The 26,292-nt window shown below is 32.3% G+C and overlaps 1 protein-coding gene across 3 annotated transcripts in view; it reads right to left on the bottom strand.

Annotated features, from left to right (window-relative positions):
* The window catches only part of LOC124352903 (protein couch potato), a 545,484-nt gene that overhangs the window by 192,528 nt on the left and 326,664 nt on the right, over nucleotides 1-26,292 (bottom strand). The gene's annotated exons all lie outside the window — the stretch shown is intronic.

The raw sequence follows: 26,292 nt of genomic DNA on the forward strand, positions 1-26,292 counted from the left end.
ATCAAGTTAAAAATACATAGTAATTGGATTTGAAATTCTTTCCTGATCTGATCAAATAAAAAATTGAATGTACAATGGACGTTGGAAATAACGTCCGTTGATAAAAAAACCCAACCCCGTTTTTTTTACTAATAGTTCACTGGTTAAAGTACTCAATGAAAACGATCTATAAAATACTGAGAGGCATTTTAGTTTGCTACACAATTTTAAATAGTGGTAAAAATATGTAGAATCGTCACAAGCACACGCGCGTACGCACACACACCAACTGTTGTGAAGAAACACAAATCAGCAGTTGGTTGTTTTATTTGACGCCTTATTCATGAAACCTTGCGTAAAAGTAGGAAATGAGTGATTGCATTCGAACAGATATTCCTTTGGAAATTAATTAAAGATTATTACTAATAACGAAGTTCGAAAATAAACTCCAGAGGCTTTGCCAAATCCTGGCGGCAGAGCTCATCAGCAGGGAACAAAAGCGTGGCAAGTGGAGCTCTCATTCACCCCCCCCCCCCACCCGACCAAGACGCCGACATTCAACAGCTCTCATAGACCCTTAAATAGATCCTATCTTAGAGTATTTGCGGAGTAGACATTCCCCTCTTTCTCTTCTCCCGGTGCCAATATACCTTTAGCGTTCTAAAACTATCCATTGTGAAATAAAATTTTGAAATTTTGGAATGAGTTTATAGAACATACAAAATTATGTACAAGCAATATATTTATCTTGATTATATATATACAAGTAATTGTGTTGAAAATTGTCTGAAGATATAATTTAACACTTAATTACCGTCAGTTGTACCAAAATGGTATCAAGTAAGAAGGTATTCATCCATTTTAAGTCGTAACATAGTGTTGATAAATCGTTCATTTCCAAGAAAATTACAATGAAATACAACTCTATGCGGTTCGCCAACACTTGTCATTGACGTGAGTAATGAAGAACAGAAGTTTCATTTACAGAGAAATAATAGTTCAGTCAATGTTTTATTCACTAGATTCAGTATATTGAAATGCTGGTTCTAGAGGAACTGTGTAAATTGTATAATTAAATTCTGTAACATATATATGAGAGTAAAAATGTGTAGCCCAACAAATTTGATTAATCAACTTTCCATGCTATATTATATATAGATATTTATTTTTAATGACAAAATAACGTGGTATAAAAGAGGTCGTGTAAAACAATAACGCGGAGAGAAACACTTATAAGATGTACATCGCTTGATAGTAGGTAACTCTTGAACTTGGTCCTCAAATATTCATGACCAATGAATAATTTCCAACATCTCCAAAGACCAGTGCTGTAAAGCTCAGGGCGCGCGGTCGTTACCTTATGTCTCTCTTTGGAATGATCTGTAGGCCTCCTCCGACACGCCAGGATAATCTTTCAACATTCTAAATTCCCATAAAGCCTTAAGGCTATTTTTAAACGTATAACTTTCATTACCTTCTCTCTCTTTGGAATGATCTGTAGGCCACCTCCGACACGCCAGGATAATCTTTCAACATTCTAAATTCCCATAAAGCCTTAAGGCTATTTTAAAACGTATAACTTTCATTACCTTATGTCTTTATTTGGACTGATCTGTAGGCCTCTTCCAAAAAACCAGAATAAACTTTCGACATTCAAAATCCTTATAAAACCGCAAGGCTATTATTTTGAAACATATAAATGAAGTACATATTTTTCTTTCTAATAATGATCTAGTGTCATAATAAAAACTTGTGTTGCTCGGGAACAAACAGGCAAGATGCAAAACCAATGTAGCCGCGTAATTGCGTTAAAAAATAATTCAGGCGTTTCTTTAAAATCCAATCTTATTAGTCATGACTTCTTAAATTCATCAATTACTTTATCGTTTAATAACATCTAGAATGTTCATAAATGTTACAAAACGATATTCTTACATACACATATACTGCCAATAGGTACTGTTTTAATTTAATAAATTGATTTATTTAGATTAACAGCCATGGTAAATAAGATAAGGGTTTAGGCGTATTAGCGTATTCAACAAAATAAAAAAATAATAATATGTAAATAAATAATTAATGATATTATTTTTTATATATAATATTATTAATGTAAACAATATTTTATTCTTTCTTCGATCTGTTATTTTTAAACCTTAACATATTGGAATCTTCCAAAGCCCTGAAACGTATTTTAGCATCGAAATAGCTCAGCTTTAATAGCTCTAGGACAATTTAAAATTAATCTTCCAGGGTACGAAAAACGTAAGAATTGATCACAATTTGAAACTAAAACAGCTATTGTAGAACACTGCTTCCATTAGGTTTGGAAGTGCTGCTATTCTCGCACAGTCAATCAGAACTTGAAATTTAACGTGTTTAATGGTTTATATGTCAATTCAATTATCTGTATAATAACAATACTCTTAATATCCAAATACTGTTTATTGTGTGAAATTATTTCCATTAAAACACGTGTTTAAATAACTGGCATAGAATCTTCACTCACTAAAACAAACTTGTCTCCGCTTATCTCGATATAATATTAAAATAAAATCTATACCACAGTTTTAGATATTAACAGGCCAAAAATCATGGTCATGTAATTCTTTTGTTTGAGCCTTCCTTGTTATTTAAAAAATAAGAAACTGTAATTAAAAAGATAATGGTACGCTGCCCCAAACCGTCATTAGATTGCAACCAACAGTACTTATTTGAGTTTGAAAAGGAGTCTGAAGACGATATCTCCTAGCATTTAAAAATATTATTCAACATTTCCGAGAAGAATATTTACAACAATTTAAAACATTTTACCTCGAATGGTTAATAATTTTGTAAGATTACGAGAATGAAAATAACTATTACGAAAAACTATGTTAATTCAATTAAATAACCGAACCCGTAAACCTTATTAAAGGTGGTTTATTGTAGGCATAAACACAACTCTCATATTTAATATTCACGATTCTTTACGATCATGCTCGCTCTGTAAATAGTGAAGGATGAGTCTGTCACAAATCTACTTAGTTCTCACACCTACCGGACTGAATTCCGACATCTTCCTCTGAAACTAATGTACGTTACAGACCGTAAATAACATGACAGCAAAGGGAGCGACATGATGAAAAACATAAATGGTAATGTAAAGTAAACAGCTTCCAGGACAGTGACAGAACTTAATGGGTTTAGCAAACGTCATCATTATATACGCAACTTTGCAAAACATGGGATATATCTAGCTGGAAGATCCAAGGTACACCCTAATATGATTCAAATTCAAAATTCAAATGACTTTATTTGTATTATATATACAAAAGGGCGAATTTAGGGCCATAAGGCCCTGTCTTACAATTAACCCTAAGATTCGTCTGTATTAATAAAATACGTCAATGTAATTAAATCAATTTATGTCTTTAGTTTTCATTTTAATTTTGGGAATGTCCTTTCTACGCTTGTAAATTTTTATCAGTCTCTGTAAAGCATTTTGAAGGAAAATGGTCATAATCCATTTTCAATTTTTGAGTTTGTCACCCCAAGAATTGAACCCACAACCTCTCGATTAAAGCCGTACCTTTATGACTAAGCTGCGATAATGGTAATTCGATTATCCACGATTAAAAGTGTTTTAATTCCCTACCAACAAAGCATCTACATTTTGTGATATATCTAACTGGAAGATCCACGTTACACCCTAATAAGATTCGTCTATATTAATAAAATATGTCATTGTAATTAAATCAATTTATGAACATTTTAAAATGTCTTTAGTTTTTATATATGCTTAGGAATATTTTTTCTACGCCTGTAACATTTTCATCAGTTTTTGTAAAGCATTTTGAAGGAAAATGGCCATAATACATTTTCAATTTTGTGTTTACCACCCCAAGAATTGAGTTCATAACCTCTCGATTTAAAGCCGTAGCTTTATCTCTAAGCTGCGGTGCCGGCGATTCGGTTATCTACGATTAAAAGTGTTTCAATTCCCTACCAACAAAGCATCTACATTATGTGATATATCTAACTGGAAGATCCACGTTACACCCTAATAAGATTCTTCTGTATTAATAAAATACTTCAATGTAATTAAATAAATTTATGAATGTTTAAAGATTTCTTTAGTTTTCTTTTTACTTTTGGGAATGTTCTTTATACGCCTGTAACATTTTCATCACTCCCTGTAAAGTATTTTCACTCCCTGAAAACTGTGATAATCCATTTCACCACATATATTTACCACAATATATGTGTGCCGATTCACGTTTTCGGGATTCTCGCCAAATTTATGAGTAAGTAATTATATCACACATTGGAGGAGTTTGAAATTAGTAAAATATAGTGAAACTAACAACCGCGATGTTCACAACTCTTCGTAATGTAAAATTACGGGTGAATTACACGACTTCGCATTTATTGTAATAGCAAGTACGCGCTACAGACAGTAACAAAGTGTGTAAGAGCGAGAGTAAGTTATGTTTCTGGCGGCGGTATGTGACTCACGTACTGCTAAGGCGCTCGACCTCATGAAACCGGGCGGACACAAAATACCGGATTTATTACGGTGTACAACGCACCATTCGCTCTCTCTCTCTCTCTCTCTCTCTCTCTCCTCTCTCTCTCTCTCTCTCTCTCTCTCTCTCTCTCTCTCTCGCTCTCTATCTCCTGGGATTTGTTATAAGGAATCGCTATGGCAGTGCTACTAAAAGCTGTCTCAATCAAGCTTCCTCAGGTTAACGTTTTAATATTGATGTAAGAATAATATTGAACGAGCTCAATTTTATTATTGGCTCTCAAACATAAAACAATACCTTTGTCAAATACAGAGAAAATAAGGCTGAAATTACTTAACTTGATACTATTTAAAATAATGTAGACTTTTAATTATATAATAAAATTACCTATGTAGCTATCTTAAAAGCAGGCTACTTTTACTAGTAGGGATACCAGCATTTTTCTTTCTGATGAATACTTAAAAAGCCACTAAAGACCGATCCCAATACATATGTTTAGTCTAGTACTCATTCCTTAACAATATAAATAATATTAAATGTGAAAGAAAACACATAAAGGCACATTTTTAGTGAAAATAAATATTTCCCCGAACAGGGTAGAACACATGAAAAATAAAATTTTCAGAGGAAAAAATAACGTAAAAATTTTGAGCAATTAATTCAAATACTTTTAGAGTAGTTACGTTTTTTGTAGTTTACAAGAAAATAGTATTTCCTTTTTATACACTAAAACCATATTTAGATATCATATTAACTCTAATCTTAACTATTTTAAATATATGTGTTTATGATTTTTTTATTTGAACATTTCAGAAAAATTTATCATTTATTCATTAATTATAAATATCTGAAGATACTACTGGTGTAGTTAAGTGAATAAAGCTTTTGTGTTGAAATATACTCACACTTATACTACTATAATTCCCCAAATGTACCTCACCTGAAACAAAATAAAAAAACATGTAATTATAGACAACAATACGAATTATTAGTTCATGAGATATGGCACAGTATTTAAGTTACTTATCCTTATTTTTACTGTATACATGGCTATAGTTACTTATCAATACTACAATACTTATCAATAGGTACAAAAAATATATTTTTACAATACAGCACATATTATTTTAATATTATTAGAAATGTGTTCGTAAAAATGGCTCTACCCGATATTCCTGTGAGAATGAATAAATCAAACGGATAACCATAGGGTGGGCGCCCAGCCAGCTGGACAAGGCACAGGCATACCAACTGTTGCCGACTGAATAGACGTAAGGCATTAATCATAAACTGTACTGTAGGAGAATATTATAGAACAGAGAAAATAACTTTAATATGGTTCAAGTTATTACATTGAGCCCTACAATTTATAGACTGCAGTGTGTGTTCCAGAATTATATTCTAGAATTTGTTATACACTACCTGATGTTTTTGATACTTTTAAGCATTGTACATTTTTATTTGTCCCTAAAAGAGCTTCCAATCGTGTAATGGCTAGATATCGTAAACAAGTTTAATATTTTTTCAAAATAAACCAGGATTGCAGTACTAGAGAAAGAATGGCTTAGTACTATAACACTGTACAATTAAATAAAGAAAACTGTACACGATAAATTTTATATTGAATTACGCTTAAAAATTCCATTAATAACAAAAATTATATCAAAACAGATATAAACTAATCGGAAATTCAAGTTGGGTTTGTCAAAGCAAAAGTTAGAAGGACGTGAGTTTTTATAGCCTAAACAAACTGTGAATAACACTCCCACGGCTTTCACAGCTTCTGCAAACATCCTATAGCCGTTGAAGCGTTGGATTTTTCTTTGAACGTAGGCAATGTGTTAACGTTGTGGGTTTTGCTCAGTAATTGACCGTCCTAACATCCTTTCAGTGATTTAAAACCTTCCAAACAGTTAAATAACTACACATATTCAAAATAATAGAAAATATATGTTACTGTATATAACTGTAACATGTGTAATATGCGCGCGTGTTAATAGATACAGTATAGAGGTTATACAAAGGTTTAATATAGAGGTGATATAAGGTTTGAAACATTCCAAATATTAAATTAGAGTTGTAAATAAATTTAAATGTTTAATTATAGTAGTTTTACTCGAAAATTAATCACTACAGATTAATAGATTTAAGAACTGATGCAAGGCATTACAACTACCAGTATAGCAATTTTCCCAAACTGACATTTATATATTTTCAGATAAACTTCGTTGAATGCCACAATGTGTGACCTCCCTACTTCAACTTTGCTAATTCTGGTTATTTAAATAAAAATTATCATCAGCTTATCCAAGTCTCAATAAATTATCCATAACTCTGTACTCCCCATCGCAATGACCATGTAATTGAACATGATTACTATACTAATAAGACTGGATGTCCAATCACGAAAAAAGAATGAAACAACTCGTAGATGAAACAATCTCGCAGTTTATCTTTTCCAGGAAAAAGTATCAGGATAGAACTGAAATAACCTTGTGAGTAATAGTATTACGTTTCTATTCGTTTCCTTTTCTTGCCGTAAATTAAAAAAAAAAAAACAACTTAATAACGCTTTATTTTAAATATTTTGGTATTTTTAATTAGTCACACAATTCAGTAACTTTTTAACATAAATTATTTTGTTGTTTTTGAATATTCTAAAATGCAATTACCGTACGTGGTTAACTACTGATAACACTATACATCCTTATCAGAGTCTAATATTGAAGTGAACCTAGTCAAAGCACAAAACACTGCACCTGCCCATCAACGTAGTGGTGTATAAGCCATATTAATTAACGGCTTTAGGCAACACTCAATGCCTTCGTCATACCAAGATTGGATCGACTCTCAAGAAATGTTAATCATACGTTTGATGAACACTTTTACTTTCAATTTAAAAGTAAAAAAAGTAAAAGTAAAGTAAAGAATGTCTTATTTTATCAGGCGAAGTTAGGGCTAAGAAGCCCTTTCTAACACTTAACCTGGGGACCAACGGCTTAAAGGTGACTTCCGAACCACCACCAATGGCCGGGCAGGCGGGCCGCTTGCAAGGACAGGATCGCTCAGCGGTCACCTGTCCAAGCAGCAGCCACGCTCGGCGTTGCTTGATCTGGTTATCTTGCGATAACCGCCGTACCCACTACACTGCGCCATTGGCATTAAAATTTACTCTCATTTTAAAAACATCGGTGGTTTGCTCTGTAGTTAGGATTATTGGGTGAATATTAATGAAAACTATCACTCGTAAGGTTGGACAAAATTTCTTTTCTGTCGGTCTATCCGCACAATATTACGAGAACAAATTGATCTTAAAATTAAGCACGAAGCTTCATTTCTGTATAGACAACACCCAGTTCGGTGATAGTGCATCTTAATCCGTGGGTCTGGCTGAGCGTTAGAGGAAATTTTTTCATGACCTTACAAGTAACCATGATGACAACGAGAACATTGCAGAGTAATTAAATTTTTAAGAAGACTGTGTAAAAACATATGACGTTTGAACATGTAACACGTGTAGTCTATCAAAATGAAATGAATTATAAACCTGAAATTGTGCATGCAACATCATCGAACATTGTTGCACGACACAAGGTGTGAGGTACTTCCATGTTTATACTAAGAGAAAACTGAACAAAGAAGTAATTGTACTTATATTTTATTATTTAAAATTAAGAAAACGTTATTTTTAATTGGTTCGGGAATCAATAATGCGTACTTTAACTTGAAATAAAAATAGTAATTCGAATTATGTCACACTTTAAAGCTGCAAGTCTATTTATCTAGTTATTGATAGAGACCGAATCCAATCCCAATTGACAAGGACGTAGCCAGTGAGGGGGTCCAAGGGATCCGGATCCCCCCAAACAAATTTTTAATTTTTTCAATTACTTTTTTAGTAAACGATTATTTTTAATAATTCAGTATTACTGACATGCACTGCTGAAAGATAGTTGTTAACAAAGAAATGGGCCAATAACTTTTTAAGGAACAAAATGGGGTCTTAATCTTTGCCGACTTCGAAAAAAATCTCAGTTATCTGGACCCCCCAAATTTATTCCTGGCTACGTTTTATCCCATTGAACTCCAATAGTGGATAGCTAGCTGTTCATTAGTTCTAAGAAAAGATCTCATTAAATACTTCATTCATTGACATTGATTGTACGCAGAAAGATGTTGATTTCTCATTGATGTAACACTGAAAAGTTTTCCGAGAGAGTGGAATACAGTGAGATGTATTTACTGTGCGAGCGCCAGGAAACGTTTAGTCACAGGTAGTTTGCGTAAATCCCTTATTTTAACTGTATCCGCTTTGAGGTGCGCGTTGAACTTCAAAGGAGAGCTCAAGCTCAGGAGGTTATCCCAACGTTGATTCTGCAGTCAACACTTTGGTTGCCGAGTTTACAAACGCCACGGGTAATTGTTGTTTACTTGACGCGACTAAAACAGTGTAATTGATAGTCAACCGCTTGTATTTTGTAAATAATACAAGAGTTGACATTCTTGTAGCTGTTTGATAAATATATTGGATAACAGAGCACTAGTTTTTCAAACGATAAAACCAATATATGATACTGAGAGGCTGGAAAAGTATCATTTCTGTCTTGTATGTCTGTTTGCACGACATCTAAAAGAAAAACGAACTGAACTATACACTTGGATAAAGCTTCATTTTATTTGGGTAACACTGAGCTCCATAATGGTGTATGTTGCTCTATGACAATTGGCGGAGCGTTAGCAAATACTTTTACATTAGTCTTATGGGTAACCGTGATAACAACGAGAGAACATGTGAAAAAATAAATTTGTAAACAAACTGAACACCATAAAATGATATTTTAACAAGTGAAATTGTTACTTAATGAGTAAAAATGTTTTTTAACATGAGGGAAGAAGGTTGAATTTTTTTCTTAATATTTCAGAAGCTAAATTTAGGCGTTGCAATTAGTGGTAAATATTACTAGTTATAACTAAGCCATTTTTTGCTTAACTGAATTTCATCACATTCTGTATCCAATTGGTATTGTACCCATAGTCAATTAAAATATCAACCTTAAGCGTTTTCTCGAATGTTTATTTATATACTAATAATAAAAGGTATTATTGTACTTCAAATCTAAACGAACAAGAAATTAGATAGGAAAGTTGTATTCTGGAAGTATATATTTGTGAAATCTTTAATAATAAAAAGATTATATGCATAAATATTTTTTTTATCTTCAAAATAAACAAAATGAGGTCAACCTTAATTAGTGTAAAGATTAATAATATGAAACAATCGATGAAATTTTAGAAATTTATATTCATTTACAGAGGAACTTGTGTAATTGGATCAAGGGGCTACTAACAAAATTCTAATTATACAATACTTTTAATTCTGATGATCTTATTATTTGCATAGAAATGTCAAGTTCGAACTATCTAAATTTTAAATCCAAGTGTTTGAATTATCCAAGTTCGAATGAATTGTAAGCGTTAAATTATAATGTATCTCAGCAGGAAAGGGATTCTTGTATTAAAACAAATGCATGGAATATTATCCAAAAATGGTTCATGAAATTAGGACTCACAAGTATTCATCCGAAGGAAAGAGGCGAAAATATCGTTAATTTCCTGCGCGCTTGTGGTAATCAACGGCACCGTGCCAAAACACGGATATGGAAAAATCAACCTTATTGTGTATTTTTGACAAAAAGATATAACCATATCATAGCACTTCTTGCAGCTGATATGAGGTAATAAAAGAACGGATGCCTGGAAGCTGTTTATCGTGCATCTACAGCACCGCCTTGTATTGTAGTACTTGTGGTTTAATCTGAAACTAGATCGGCAGGAAGCTCTACCAGGAAAGTATGAGTCAGAGGTAAGATCGTGCGATCGACCCCAAGCTAGGTGTGGCTACGACATGTCGCAGTTGCGTGTCTGTCGGCGGACGGTGCGACATGTCGGGGATGTCGCGTGACTAGCTCCACCATGTTTACTTGCTTTTAAAATAATTATTTGTGCGTTTGTTGGTGGAAATTTCATTTACAATGCAAATGTAATTTTTGTTAACGACGCCCCGATTTAAATAACTTTTAGTGTAGGTTATTTTATACGCGAGTCGAGAAAGTTGCCAATACTTTTGTGTGAATAGTAAATAAAAATGTTATAATATGTTTAGGTACAAATTAAGTAAATAAGTGAAAAGATTTGCACAAATAGAGAAAACAAGTGAAAGCTAACTGTTAATTAAATGATTAATTTCTCTAACACCGTAATAGTTTTGATACTCTATTTCATTTGGTATATTCAGCATCATGCATCTCTATTTTTGACCCTTTTCTCGTGTTTCACTTATGGTTTAGTTGAAGGAGGAGCTCTTCTTATTGTAAAAACTATTTTCTATAAAAGAAACCCACAGTTGTCTAATAATTTAATTTCCTAGCATTGGATAAAAAAAGTGTGGGAAATTTAAAATTATTGAACAATTGTGAGTTTTCTTTTATGGTTTATGGTTCCACCTCAACAAGAAAACAGATACAAATTATTATAACTCCGGGGTTCAGGTATCTTTGCCGTGGCTGAATCCATACCTCTTCTATTCGGAGGTAGTGGTATTAACTTTGCATTATGCTGTATATTAACTTTCTAAATAATTTACGTCATGCACTAATAAGCGTTTGTTTGTGTAGTTTTTGTGACGTAATAAGGTTTCAATATTGTAATTATCCTGTTTTTGCTTATATGCTGTTAAAATAAACCGATACAACGGTGTATCGAAGGATCCGTCAGAACGTAAAGAAATAATAGGATTCCTCCTTGAACCAACAGGAACCTGTGAACCAAGTTTGAAGTCTAAAAGACCTTCCTATCACGAGTCATCTCACAGATGGATGGCCATTGACACGATTTCGAGAAGGCCGTGTCAGGTATTTAATACAAAGTATATACTTATTTTGTACTGTTGCATGTGGAGAATAGAAAACAACTAGAAAAGAGTGTTTTTTGTAGAAGCAACAAGATATTGGAAGAAATCAGACCGAAAGAACTCTCATGAATGGAGGAAAAGAGGTATGCATTCAAACAAGATCTGTGGTGTCGTTTGAGTGAATCAAGGAGAGGGAGGTTCCTTTAATAAAACTCGCCAAGAATGAGACATCCGCCACAGTTTCATCTCATTAGTGCACGAGACATAAAACGGAGACCTTTGTAACTGTGTTTGAGAAAATATCAGGGTTTACTATGATGCAATTTTTCAGAATTCATCTTTAGTTTCATCCCAGCAGTTTTTCCGTGCATAAGTACTGAACTGACTCAAGACAACTTGCAATGATCGTATTACTTAATATATTTCTAATAAAAATATACTCTATAACCAATGTTGTAACTTGTGCTTCTGACTTAAAACAGACTTCGATACTCAACTGTGGGTTTCTTCTGAAGGTTCTGCTGTATCGATTGACACTAATGGCAATAGAGTTAGAAATTTCTCGTAACCTCTATACAAGATAACTTATGATTGCTGTAATGTAAATAAAGAAATATCGTTCATAGACAGTTAGTAATTGACAAAATCCCACATTAATAACTAACTATTCGACAGTAACTTTATATGGAATCTAATGACATGTCATGCATAGCGTTATGGGTTTACAGCGCAGTACTCTGACAGATATGCGTTGAAATCATAGTATTTATTGTGTGGATCAATCATTATTTTACTTCAGGTTTTCACTTTATCATGCTCTACAAAAGATGGAAAATAAAAAAGTACAAATGATTTCAATAATTATGGCAGCTCTATAAAGGAATTTCTGTAACGATTTGGGGTTTTATTAAATAAAAGTATTTGGCTTTTTTTTGTAAGTGAACAGGTTTCTTCCTGGCTGATAAGAAGTATTAAGTTCTATGAATCCTTGTATCTCAAAAGTTCTCGAGATTATGTATATTTAATATGAAACGAGAGAAAAAATAGTATTGAACTTCCCAGCTGTAGAATTTATTTGGCATTGGTTCTTATTTAAAGCCAATAGCTATGAGTAAGCATGTATTACGAGCTTATTAAATTATGACCAGCTGCTGTTATACAGTCTAATAAATTTGATGATCATATTTAATCACGTCAACAATCCCACGAGTAGAACTAAGTATCATGTTAATTCTGTGTGGATGTAAATCCAATTTACAAGAAATTCACAGTAATAAAGTCTAAATAATATCTGAAAGCTGTTCTTAACATTAAGTAACAAAAGGCTGTACAAAAAGGAGAATGTGAATATGACAATGGTGATAATGTATACACTTGGAGTTCACGAATGTTAAGTCAGAACACGTACGGATTTTATCAGATTCTTTGTCATAGAATGTGATATGAGGAGCTTTTTGGCATACTTGGTGTGGGAAGTAGCACGCCATCTTGGTCTGTCGTTTTCACAGTTCCTGTGGCATTCGTACATAAACTGTAGTCCTTTGTAATAATCGTTGTAGGGTATGAGGTTTCCTGCTACATACCTGCCAAGTTTTCTAGTATGGTACCACAATATCAGTACTCAGTAGTATTTGTCAAGATTTATTAAGGCCATAAACTATTATCATTCATTTTCTTGTGTACCGAAAACAAGAATCACAATACTGTATAAACTTTATGTAATGATCATTCCATGGGACATATTTTGGGTGAATATCATTAAATCTGATATAAAAAGGACCATCAACCCATCATTCTGGGTCGAGTGAACGCGTGAAGTTTAAATTCTAACCGATTTTAACCGTATTCTGTGTGTAAGTTTTAAGTTTTAAATACATTACATGGAATACTCTAAACCTCTGGGGTAATATTCATGTATGAACATTATCATATAACTTATGTGAACTTTACTGTATTGGATAGGATCAGAAATCTGAAATCTCGGCCACAGAACGCTATAGTTGCATCAAACTTTACTCATCTCAGTATGATTCCATTCCAAGTTTCTTTCAGCAGATCCATAGTAGTCTCATCTGAGGTAGTTTTGATTTAGTGTGGTGATCAACAGTAACTCGTTTCACCTTTCTTTGAGTTAAGTGATGAAATGTTTGTGAAAGTAATTGGAAACATGTTGCCGTTTTTTGTGATACGGAAACGCTACGTTTCTATTATTAATATGTAAAACGTGCTAAAAAGGAAATATAAGCAATCACCGGTAGAGAGATTAAGCAGAGTCACTCTAAAGTTAATGTGTCACATTAGTGGTTTAACATATTCATCTAGTTCCTTGATTTGCCGCCGTCTTGTTTATACTGCGGCGATCGCCATTTACTATTGGCCACTGGCGAGTTGTCAGCGGTTGGTTATACCGTGCGTATGTATTGTGAGATGTATTTTTAGCTCATTGCTATAATAACTAGTGTTAAATACAAAGATAAATGTTAAATGGAGCTGAACTCAAAATTATAATATTATTTTTATAAAATGCTTGTCTCGCCATTAAATATAAAATTTTCACACTCAACTTTTGTTGTGATCCTTCCATGTGAGTGTCACAAAAGTTGACTATGATTTATTTAGGTTTACCGAAACTGAATTGAAATGTTTGTTAGTTATACACCTGAATAGGAGATCAGATAGCAGACGTGTGTGTCACAGTAATGTGCAAATGTCGAAAATCCCTGTTACCTTCACTTTTCTACAATGAAAAAAACAAATGGTGCAGCAATTATATGGGAACGAGACTTTACTTACAGACATGTGTATAAAATTTGAACTTTTTAAAATAAATTATTAATAACACTGAACGAACTAAATATGAGTTTTAATACTATTCCTAGTGAGCTGAAAACATTTTTCTTCGTACGATAATATCATAATATTATTAATAACTTTAAAAAATGGCAATTTTAAATAATCATTGTCAAGGAGAAATAAAAATGTGAAACTAAAAAAAAGTACAATCTAAACTTTAACTTATTGCTGTATGACCGGTCCGTTGCTCTGGACTTAATGGCGGTGAAAGATCTATGGCCGACGCCCGGAGCCTTGCTTTGCCTCGACCTTACACCTAAACCTTCCCCGCCCTACCCTGAGTGACCGATCCAGATGTTTTATTCATATTTATGAATATATCTCACCCTTTTCCGCTAGACCACATCAACTATATAGCGATGGTTTCACGTTTACTCTTGGTCAATCTTAATTTATGGAAGTGTATAACATCTTTACTGATCTCGATTTCAACATTCGTGACATATTCTTGAAGTTCCAGAATATATACAATGTATTACAAACAAAAGTACGATTTAAATATTCGTATTGAAATAATGGAATTAATACATTTTGTAAAATGTATAAATTAAAAAGTTTAAAATGTTTTAATAATAAAAAAAATCGTATTCCTGGTTAAGAAAACATTTAAAGTATGCACATATTTAAAAGCCGCTCCTTTTAAAATCTTTGAATGCACATCAATTAAAAACTACACATATATTACTTATTAAATTTTATCAGCAACAAAAAATTTACAAATATTAGAATCGATTTATTCAAGCTGAGTTAAGACTGTCAACCCTACAAAGACAAATATTTGCAATAAATCTAGAGGCATATAATTTTCCGCATTTTAATTGTGCTAAATAATAAAATCTTGAAAATTATAAAACACAAAAATAATACTAGTAATATGAAGTGCACATCACTTACTAAAATTTATCAATAAACAAGCAATACATAATTAAATGTGCAACGTATTATATTGTACTCACTACACAGTACATTATTTTGCACAACATAATGAACAACCATAGTTGTCCTTCTAAAAAAAAACAATATTAAAAATTAAATTCAATACATAAATATCACAAAGCATCTTCAAATTGATTCTGACATTTATAAATAAAATTTATTTTACTAAGTAAGAAATAAACTGTAGTTAATTTTAAATATTTTAAACGGTTTAACATTTATTTTTATTATACACTAACAAACATATGTTTAATTTTAGAAAATAATTAAAACTTCAACATTTTAAACTGCGTATTTGTTATATTATATTTGTGTTAAATTTTTATTGCCTTAACTTGGATTACCTGTTTACTTTTTAATGTCAGTCACTTGATACACCTTTATCTATATATTTATCTTGCAACTTTTATTTATGGGATTAATAAATATAAGGAATTAACTATAATTAATATTGTTTAGTAAATTTAATAAATGTATTACAAAATTTAAAACTTCAGAATTTCCATGTTGTTCAGAATATAGTTTATATAAACGGGATTTTACACTTGAATTATTTTGAACTTATTTAAATTGCGTTGTAAGTTTCAGTTGAACGTATTATACTATTACATTAGAGTATATGCTATTATTATATAGAATTAATATATTCTTGCTTGCTATTTTAAAAACTAATATGCAATGAAAACCAACAAATGTGAGTTTATCATGTTTGTGCCTTTTATTCTTTTATTTTGTGCACAAAAGTTGTTACAGTTCCAACAGTACGTTACATTACCTGCATATAAAAATAAATCTTATAATCCACATATATTACTATCACAATTTTAATCTTGCAATACACTTCAGAATTAGAAATGAACGAGATTGGGTATCATAGATGAGATAGTATAATATAAGTTGGTCCATAATTAAACCCAAACTAAACACAAGGAACAAGACAAACCTAATTTTTGTTAATGTACAATGTCACAGAAGAATATGTCAAGCCTGGCAAGCAAGCAAACACGACGTGCGGCGTCAGTGGGAACGAAGACCTCGGTACGACTGCGGTGTACACGCCGCCGGCAAACAATGTTAGCCTAACTTCTGCAAACAGTTACGCTTTCCGACCGCAAAACCCTTCCTTGCCTTACTTCCTTCACCTGATTTTACCGGACCTCTCTCTCGATGAATTGCTATCATTATGAAAAAATTAAATCATGAAATTTTATTATATTTGTTTTTGAAACACAAGTTCAGTATAAAAGTGTTGCAAGACGTACAGTAAAAATGGCGTGTTTTAAACTATATGCGTAGATATTTATTTCTCATTATGACATATGCTTCTTTAGAAAAAATTGAATATACGTCCCAGCAATTGTACCGTTTCAATGTCTTCAAGAGTCAAATTGTGTTTGATTGATTGAAGAGTCGCATTAAAACTCTAATTATGTCCATCAACAGAATATTGATTTATTTCCTATATATGATGAGTCTTTAAAACACAGATAGCCAATACAAAATTTATTGGGAAATATCTATTAATTTGTGGAATTAATATACTTAGAGAAATCGTTATATAGGAGTTGTGACCTCTTAAGTTACTTGAACTATTCATACACTACCACTGATCACGCCATTCATTTTTATTAGTATATTCCAACATTTAGTGGGTAATTGGCTGAGCTTTAGCGAAGCCTATCACTTGTGGGGCTGGAAAAACTTCATTTACGTCTATCTGTCTATCTCGATATCTCGGAGATGAACAGACCTATAACCTTAAAATTAGCACGAAGCTTCATTTATATTACAGGGAAAACTGAGTTTGATGATGGTAAATGTCACTCCATGGGACTTGGCTGAGCGTTAGTAAATATTTGTATATTATTCTTATGGGTAACCAGGATGGCAATGATAAAATAGCAGAATAAATAAATTTGCAAACAAACTCTATGCACCCATAAGACACATATTAAGACATATAACATAATTATCCCAACACATACAAGATCATTTTATAGTGACTTGGTGTGTAGACTTTTATTATTTAAACACTGATATGGAAGCCAATGATTTAATGAAATCCAAATGGATCATGTAGGAAGATATGTCAAGAAAGATTTCATGTGTAGGCCTATATTTTGCATTTTGTATTCAATTTTATGTCTAAAAGAATAAGTTCTGTAAAACATAATTTTTGTGTCAACGTCCTTTTTATATGATTTTTTGTCCGTCTGTATATCCGCAGGACATCTGGAGGATAAAATGAGCTATAGATTTAAAAAGTTGCATGTAAACTCAGCGAAGCCTGTTACGAAACATGGTGATACGTACTTCTACTTTGTTTTATCTTCATTGGCGCTATCTAATTGGCAACAAAATCTGTGAATTAGAATAAGCGCACAGTAAAGTTGCGTTTAAATATTTTAAACTTAGAAATTAAAAGTTTAGACATTTCATTATTCTGGATAATTCGACAAGAAAGTTTAATTTCATATGTAATATTATTTACGTCCCAAAGTAGCAGTGTACGGCAATAGTGCAGCTCTGTAACCAAGAGGTTACGAGTGTAATTCCCGGAGAGGTCAATAAATATATCTGGAAGTGGATTTGGATCGTTTTCCCGTAAAATTTTTAGTGTGCTAAATTCAAATGCCATGTTATTGGCACTTTAAGTCATAATGTGCTTAAAAATCATAATTGCATAAAAGGTTAACAATAATAATAATACAAATTATTATATTAGGTTCATAGGGATAAATAATAACAGAGCTATTAAAATAAAAATATGATAAATGAAAATACGTCGATATAAGTGATTAAAGTGATATAACAATACAGTATTTTCGTGTTGACTATTTCGTGTGTTTATTTATGTGTAACACAAATGTCAACTTATTGAGTTAAGTGAAAGATAACAAAGTCTCGTGAAGAAAATAACCAAGTTTTAATGATAAATTAAAACAACAAACATGTAATAGACACAAACATAATTAAGATATTGGTGGATTAGTACTTCTACTCTAAATATGTCAATTTAAAAATTATAAAGTTAAAATTTTAAAGGCTTTTTATAGAGTCAAAACTAAATTGTAATCTTGAACATGTGCAGCTATTACAACTTAAATTTCAACTAATACTGAGAAATAATGTATACTAATAATGTGCACTAATAATTGGTAAAACGAGGAACAGTAAAGTTGAGTAAATGATGAAATCGAAGAGTTTGTTGCAGATTACATGACGTACGTAACTGAAATTGGTTTTAGGTTAGGTTTTATAGTCGTTGTTGTCAAAATCATTCAATCATGATAAGAGGTAAAATGTTTTGTAGATAATAGAAATAAACTGAAACTCATATGGCTATGGTATTTGGAATTCTTCGTGTGATATTTCACATAACTTGTAAAGAGTATCGTGTTGGATTTATTACAGACCCAGGACGGTCGTGTTTGATGAGCCATCGGCTAGTAGCTGTCAACCCTAACCCACTTAGCCTCGGCCAATACCACTAACTCTTCAGCTTTATTTTATTTACCTTCATCCCATCATTGATTAGTCAATCCCGAATCTGTGTGACCACCAGGCTGCCACAGTCGACTCCACAATACAATTAACCACTAACCGACTAACCTACTAACAGAATCTTGCTTAGATAATTAATTGTTTTATAATTGAATATACTAACATTTGGCAAGAAGAAACTAACAGTAATATGTAATAATTGTATTAAAAACTGTTAATTTTAAAAGAATCTCTTGGTTTTAACTTTCAAACAAGACTATGGACCATTGGCTAAAACATTCATGTGGATTTCCGTTGCAGTTCATACGACTAGTACTTTTAAACTTAAGAGGACTGAACCACCTGGCTCTTGAAAGCCTATAAGACTGTAATAAAAGTATCTCTTAAACAATCTAAGCTTCAGGTCTCTGGTAGTTCTAGGCCTCTAGGAAAGGCTGCTAAACCGAAATTTATATCAACTCGGGAAAACTAATTGTATAACATCTCTTGACTGAATTCTCTAACATCTCAAGAGATTCTCTCTACAGTCAGGATGATATATTTTCAGAAGATAATTCTGTTTAACAATGTTTCGATCTAGTGTGAACCGGAATCTTTAAAGTTGGATATAATTCGAATGTTTCGCAACTCATAATCACATGTTCTAGATTTAAAACTTACAAATTACGACAAACAACTCAACAACTGACAATGAAGGAGGAAAAAATTCAACGTCATCTTAAGACTTGCGTCCTTAGAGTTGAGTGAAGAATTTCACTGGTTTTGGTGGAAGGGGGGAAGGTTAATTATTTGAATTTGATAACTCGGAGTATATGCTCATCTCCCCTTCTATTAATACTCTAGCTGAGACGATTTACTCACAGATTGTTCTGCTATGAATACAGTGTTACCGTGAAAAGTAAATCTTACAGATATTTAGTTCAGTAGAAACTTTCTGCACACTGGAAATTTAAAAGTTTTATAGTTGCGTCTAAACTTACGGTTTGTTGGAAGGTTAAGAAATGTTTTGTTCATCAAAAGCCACAAGGTTCAGTTTTAGATCCTTTGTTATTCTTCTTGTTCAAAGCCCTACGCGCTAAGAGCAAAGTTGCATACTATATGCACCTAGCCGGATTTTTCTTGATCGATCGTCAACCACACTAATTTTGGTAGAGATAGAAATTGGAGGGACTGAAGTACAGACTCGAAATGTTGCATGTTGCTTCATTTCTACATTAGATAAAACTGAGTTCGATAATGGTGACTGTCATGGCATTTGCCTGAGCGTTGGCAAATACTTTTTTACATTATTCCTATAGGTAACCAAAATAACATCCCGAATACAACAGAACAAATCAATTTGTAATCAAACTGTGCACAATCGAATAAATTATTAATAAGCGAAACGTGTGTTCATAGAGTAAAAAAATTAGTTTACTGCAACCTATGAAAAAAAAAAAAATATATGATCCTGAAACTGGCCAGCGGCCCATGAGAACGGGCAGAATAAGGCTTAAAAGGGGATCGGCTTCTCCTTAAAATCAAAGTATACAAGGAATTTGAGCTATAATCATACAGCAAAATAATGTATGATATTAGGTCATAAAAACGCTAATAATATTATACTGCACTCCATTACAGCATTGCTCGCCACTGCAGACTACATGAGGCCGTAGTAGCGTGACGTTGTGTAGTTTGCATGACGCAGTCACAATTACTGAGCGACCCTGTATAATACTGGCCCTGTACAGTAATGTATCAGGGCAAAAAGTTTACATAAACACTCTGTGCTATACAAACGCACGCTGTTTACTTAGCGTAAACTAGGTCAACTGTTACTGATAAATACAGCACGATTCTGATGCCAATCAGTTCTCATTAAGCAAACGCTCTGAATTTCTACCGTTATCGAGTAACGGTTCGGCAAATTCCATGGAATTAGCACACAATTTTCATTTCAGCTTGCTTAACGTTATTAGGAGCAACTATGAAACGAAATGGGGATTTATTATCCAGGTCAGTTAGAGTTTAATAATTTTGTACTATATATTTGACAGTTAAAATCGTGATTTGCATGTGAAATCAACGTGAAAATTGCACCACAAAAACATTTATGGAAATGATTCATACCATTATAATGTTACATAAAAAATAAATATCAAATTCCCTCATTATTGTGTACTTCAGACCTGACAAAGACGATGTTAATTCACAATTACTCATTTATATGTTAATTTCATGATGGAAAACAAATAAAGTTTTACAAAAATACAATAAATATTGAACGTGCATTAAAAGATACAAAAATAAGAAATAACAGTTAATTAATTCAAACTGTACTATTTCAATACATTCAATATATAATATAATTTAATTAATATGAAATCAATATAACTAATTTAAATAATAATGGCTATAAAAATAAACATAAGTATCGTGTATTAATAATAATATGGATTTTAACCAGTTTATTAGGAAACATATTTATATTTGTACTTATAATACTTTACAAAATGCACTAGGAGAAGGATGCTACTAGAATAACCCACTTCAACGGTGAAAAATCTACGGCTTATTTTATTAAAGTTTAAATCGATCATAACACCAGGTGTTGTTTTTTCTCAGCTGCTTATGGTGTAATATAAATAAAACATCACTTGTTTTGTACTCAATTTGTGGTTGGATCCTGAGAGGTTGAGTAAAGTTTTTAAAATTAGAAGTTGTCAATATATATGGCAACTTTTACCTCGCCAAGCTTTATTGTTTCTATAAATTTAGCATTCATTATAACATATGGCTGGTAAACAATTTTCAATTTGAACTATGACTAAGTTATGGAGATTCGTCCATAAAAATTCAAGGTATTCTTTTCATCCATAAATATTTGACTAAGCCACAAGAACCTAGGATTTCTTGGTTAATGCCTATTTGAGTAAAGACAACTCTCAAAAGTTTGAAAAACTCTGAATTTATGAATTAAATGAATGAAATACCTTCCTTAGTTTTTATTGACGATGGAAGGTTTGACAATATAGCAGTATTTCGGACATTTGTCATCGTTATCGTTAAAAAAGGTATACCACAACGTTTCCAGGATTGGGATCTATCCTCTTCTCTACAGTGACAACGTCTGGACTAGTCTTCAAGCAGCTTTTTGGTATGTTTGAACGCTTTTCCTTCGCTTCTTTTCTGCTTTCTGTTCTCTATTTTTGTATGTACTAATACCTTCCCAACCTGACGAAGAGGATAGTTTTCAATCCTCGAAACGTTGAATGAAATAGTTATCGTTCAATGATCTTTTGGACATCTTAAGGTCACCATGAACTCAGGAATGTGGGAAGGTTAATACCTCATTCTTGTAGCTGTCGATTATTTGTTATTTGATTTGATGTATTCCAGAATCAAAATTTATATATATATATATATATATATATATATATATATATATATATATATATATATATATATATATATATATATATATATATATACAGCAAGAATCCATACGACTGGATCCTAACAGTAAACTTTAAGGTGTCCTTATCATATTCAGGCTCTGACAAGAGATATTCAGCCACCCTGGCCTATTCCAGTGTTCCTATTCTAGTCGCCGAGCCGGTGGGCAGTGACAGGACGGGGAAATGAATCAAACAGGAGGACCGTGGATTGATTTCGGCGAAATTGGATTAGGGCCAGTGACAGCGAACACGGTGCGGCAGCTGGACTGTCAGGTACCGCTCACAAACTGTCGATTACTGGAAAATAATCTGTTCACCACTAGTTCTTGGTATCTTATTCGTCTGTATACATTGTCCATAAGACAATCTCTCAAACTCCGCCATACGTTTTGTCAGATCAAAATAACTAATGTTATATGGATTATCAGTCCTATGTAAATTACTTTACCGTATGTTTTATGTGTTTCTTTTCTATAAAAAATACATTTAAATTTATTAAAAAATTACTAAATTGTGTTATCTGAACAAGACCTTGTTTGAAAAAGTTTAAGAAAAATATCATGCCGATTTTCCAAATAGCTGTTATATAAAACGTAAAAATTGCAATAACCCAGAAACGGTACATTTATGAGAAATTAAAAAAAATATAGATTACTTTCAGGTGAACAATAAAAGATCAAGTTTACTTCACTATGACATAAAATAACGGAGTAGTAATAACGCTTTTACTAGGTGAAATGCCTTCATTCAATCGGTTTATTGATGTTGTTTAACTGCTGATTATCAATCAGCTGGCTATTACATTTAACAGTAATATCAATACCTCATTCTTATTAAACGTACACATATGACGTTACCGTTAACGAATACCTAAATAAAAATAATAACCTATTAATCAAGAGTAAATAACCTATTCATTACCATTACACAATACGTTAATTATCAGTACAGAATCTAACAGTTCCCAGAACATATATTATTAATTATCAATACGCAACATATTCAATATACATTACATAATCCGTTAAGTATTGAACCACAATCTATTAGTAACAGGTAAATCTAACAATTAAAACTGTTAATTACCGATACACAATTCGTTAAATACCAGTGACTAATCTGATCAATACCAGTGGAATGTTTGCCTATTACGATTACACAATATGTTCGTTACACAATCTTTTAATTACACATTGCATAATTTGTTATTAGGTCTCCACAATCTGTTTATTTCCCGAACACAAATTTCCAAAACACAATTTACACAGCAGTACACAGCTCATGGTAAATGCCAGAAACGCGAGTGATTGCGACTGTAAAATAGATCAGTTAGAGGTACAGCTACACGATCTGTTGAATGTTAGTCAATACAGCTGTGTTATCACACAGCGAATCACAAACTTCGAGAGTAAATCCACCTTAAATAAGAACTATGAGTTTTTGCAGCACGATAGTTAAATATTACAATGTAGTTTGTCGTTACATCGTAGTATTCATTGTTCACTATCCAATTATTGCTTTCAATTATTCAGAAATTTTTCAACTTTAAAAACTTTTCCTTTAGAAGTCATTAAAAATGAAAGTGGAAATGAAATTTTAAATATTATTTCTAAAGACACTATTATGAGTGACTTTAAAATTTAATAGTTTAAAAACTTAAATGATACTTGATCCATATAACATACGTTGCAATAATTCAAAATGAAAACTGTTAATAGTAAATATGTTTTATTAAAAGCAGGAAACTTAGATTTAGTCATCATACGGTTATTTTTGGTTATTCCTTAAAGTGTATTTGAGTTTGTTTATAAATACCACTAAATAATTACAAAGTAACATTGATATTAGAAAACGTTTTAGAATGCCCAATTGACGTATAAGAAATAATGGTTTAATAACAACAGTATATACGAAATAAGTTATGATGCAGAGGATTACAAATTTCATTCTTTTCAGAACCGAAATCCATTACGTAAGCTTGCAATAGGATTTTTGCATTCTATAGAATACTTTGTATTAAATCGGTTAATTGTAATGGAAATGTAATATGTTTTACATTATTATTGCTTATTAGTTAATTTGCACATTAATAAGGATTGTGTTTACTAGGTTGCATCATCTAGTTACATCTACTAAGTTGCAAAAAACAGAGAGAACTCCTCGTTTCATTTAATGACGTGGTGGGTTGCCGTGCTCTGCGAAGATGACTACGTGTAACCTTATACTAGCTAACTTCATCATTATCTCTTGTTGTACGGGGAGCAGGGTCACATATAAAAATAAATAATGGCCACCGTACCATGTAACATTGCATTTTACTAGTATTTCTCTGTGTTTGGACGTATACCATGTAAAACAAATTTAACCTCTTCAGGCATACGGGATACTTATATATAATCTTATAATTCATGTGGTCTTGAAAATTTCAATGAATACCTAGACCACAGAGAATGCTATGAATATCAAAATTAGCTGAGAAATTTGTGTAGAAATAAAATGTTTAAATATTAGTACTGTTTATTTTAACCAATTTCATAATTAACATTGTACGTAAAAAGAATCAAAATAAAAGTTGAAAAGAAGAGTTTTTCATAGATTTTAATAATTTTTACTGATTTCATTGAGCATACATGTATTGGTAATCTCTATTACACAAATATTTGTTAATTAATACCAGTATGACGTCATCATAGATTTGAAAAAAACTCAAATGGTTCAGCAACCAAATACCGTGGAGTTCTGCATGAGCAGTCATGTTAGCTCATTATTGTGCAAGCAAGTATCATTATAGCAGGGAAGATAGAACATAAGTTTCCCTGAACTCGATCTGAGGGCCAGACCAAAAAGAACTATTATTGGCCTAACATAAAGCAGCGAATTCTGTTGACTGATCTAGTTATTAACCTCAGTGATACATATGTGTTTGAACTGTCTTGACCTTGAAATATTTAAACAATTCTTTCCATACTATAATACTTGAAATCGGACATGTTCTTTAGTTTAAAAAAATCAAATCTAGAAAATATACTTGTAGTTTTATTTTAAAAGTTACCTCTAAGTTACCCAAAAAGTCGTCCAAGCCTTCCATCTTTATTACTTTACCGTTTGCCTCTTGCTTTGAAATTGTGTTGCTATTGATATTCCAGAAACTTCAACACCGTGCATTAAGATATCTTGCACGAACGTCTCAGGGATGAAATTTCTCGTGAACCCAAAAGTTTCACTTAGAAGCATGCTTAATCACGCTTTCACGGCTCTAATTTAGGGCTCTAACCCTGTATCCTTTAAACTGATAGCCCAGAAATCGTTCCGAAATGGCGACTTCTTAGAACGCCCATCACTCGTGCCAGAAACCGTAAAGATACCGTTCAAAAATAGTCTGCACCTTTTTTATTTTGGACGAATTTGTAAACAGCTATTAATAGTTGACAGATAGTATTCTACAAAGATAATTATTGCGTATTTAACAACTATATACAAAAATTCATTTGTGTACCCAAAATTCAGAGTCGTTAGGTTACAGTAATTCAGTTGCTTCAAAAATTACCTTTTACCTTCTTTAAGCCTATGATATTCTATGTACTTAAGTACACCCAAAGTATTGAACGTTAAATGTAGTCCGTAAAAGTAAAATGTGCGGGCGCCCTCACAACGTACCTCTTCAAACTCAACGTTACTTCTTTGTCTTTTAACATCCCTTAAGTATTTGTGAGGGGGGGGGTTTACAAATTAATTATACTTAATAGTCGTCACTGTAAAACTTAAAAAGTCAAAAGGTATTTTATTCACATACCCAATGCAAAAAAGTTAAGATTTATAAGAAGTAAATTAAAATTTAGAAAACTCGGTTACTCCGCCGTGATTAGAGATCGTGTATCAAACATCTTAGTGCAATCAATTGTACACTTTATGAGACAATGAGAATACCTCTTCACCTAGATTACAGTATATTTTGTAGTCTAGGCGTCTCTGATGTCAAAACGATGTAAAGACTTCATGTTGAGATTCTTTGTCGGCGACTTTTTTTGAAGAGATTCAAACGAACATGACTCCAGATTCCGGAAGTCAAGTCTGTAACAGCGTAAGATTCCAGACGCTGCACTTAAAGAAAGGTGAACTAGAGCTAAACTCAACATTCATATTTAATCACCTCTTCTCAACATTG

Source organism: Homalodisca vitripennis, chromosome 1, assembly GCF_021130785.1.
Source record: "Homalodisca vitripennis isolate AUS2020 chromosome 1, UT_GWSS_2.1, whole genome shotgun sequence".
In the NCBI taxonomy this organism is placed as follows: Eukaryota; Metazoa; Arthropoda; class Insecta; order Hemiptera; family Cicadellidae; genus Homalodisca; species Homalodisca vitripennis.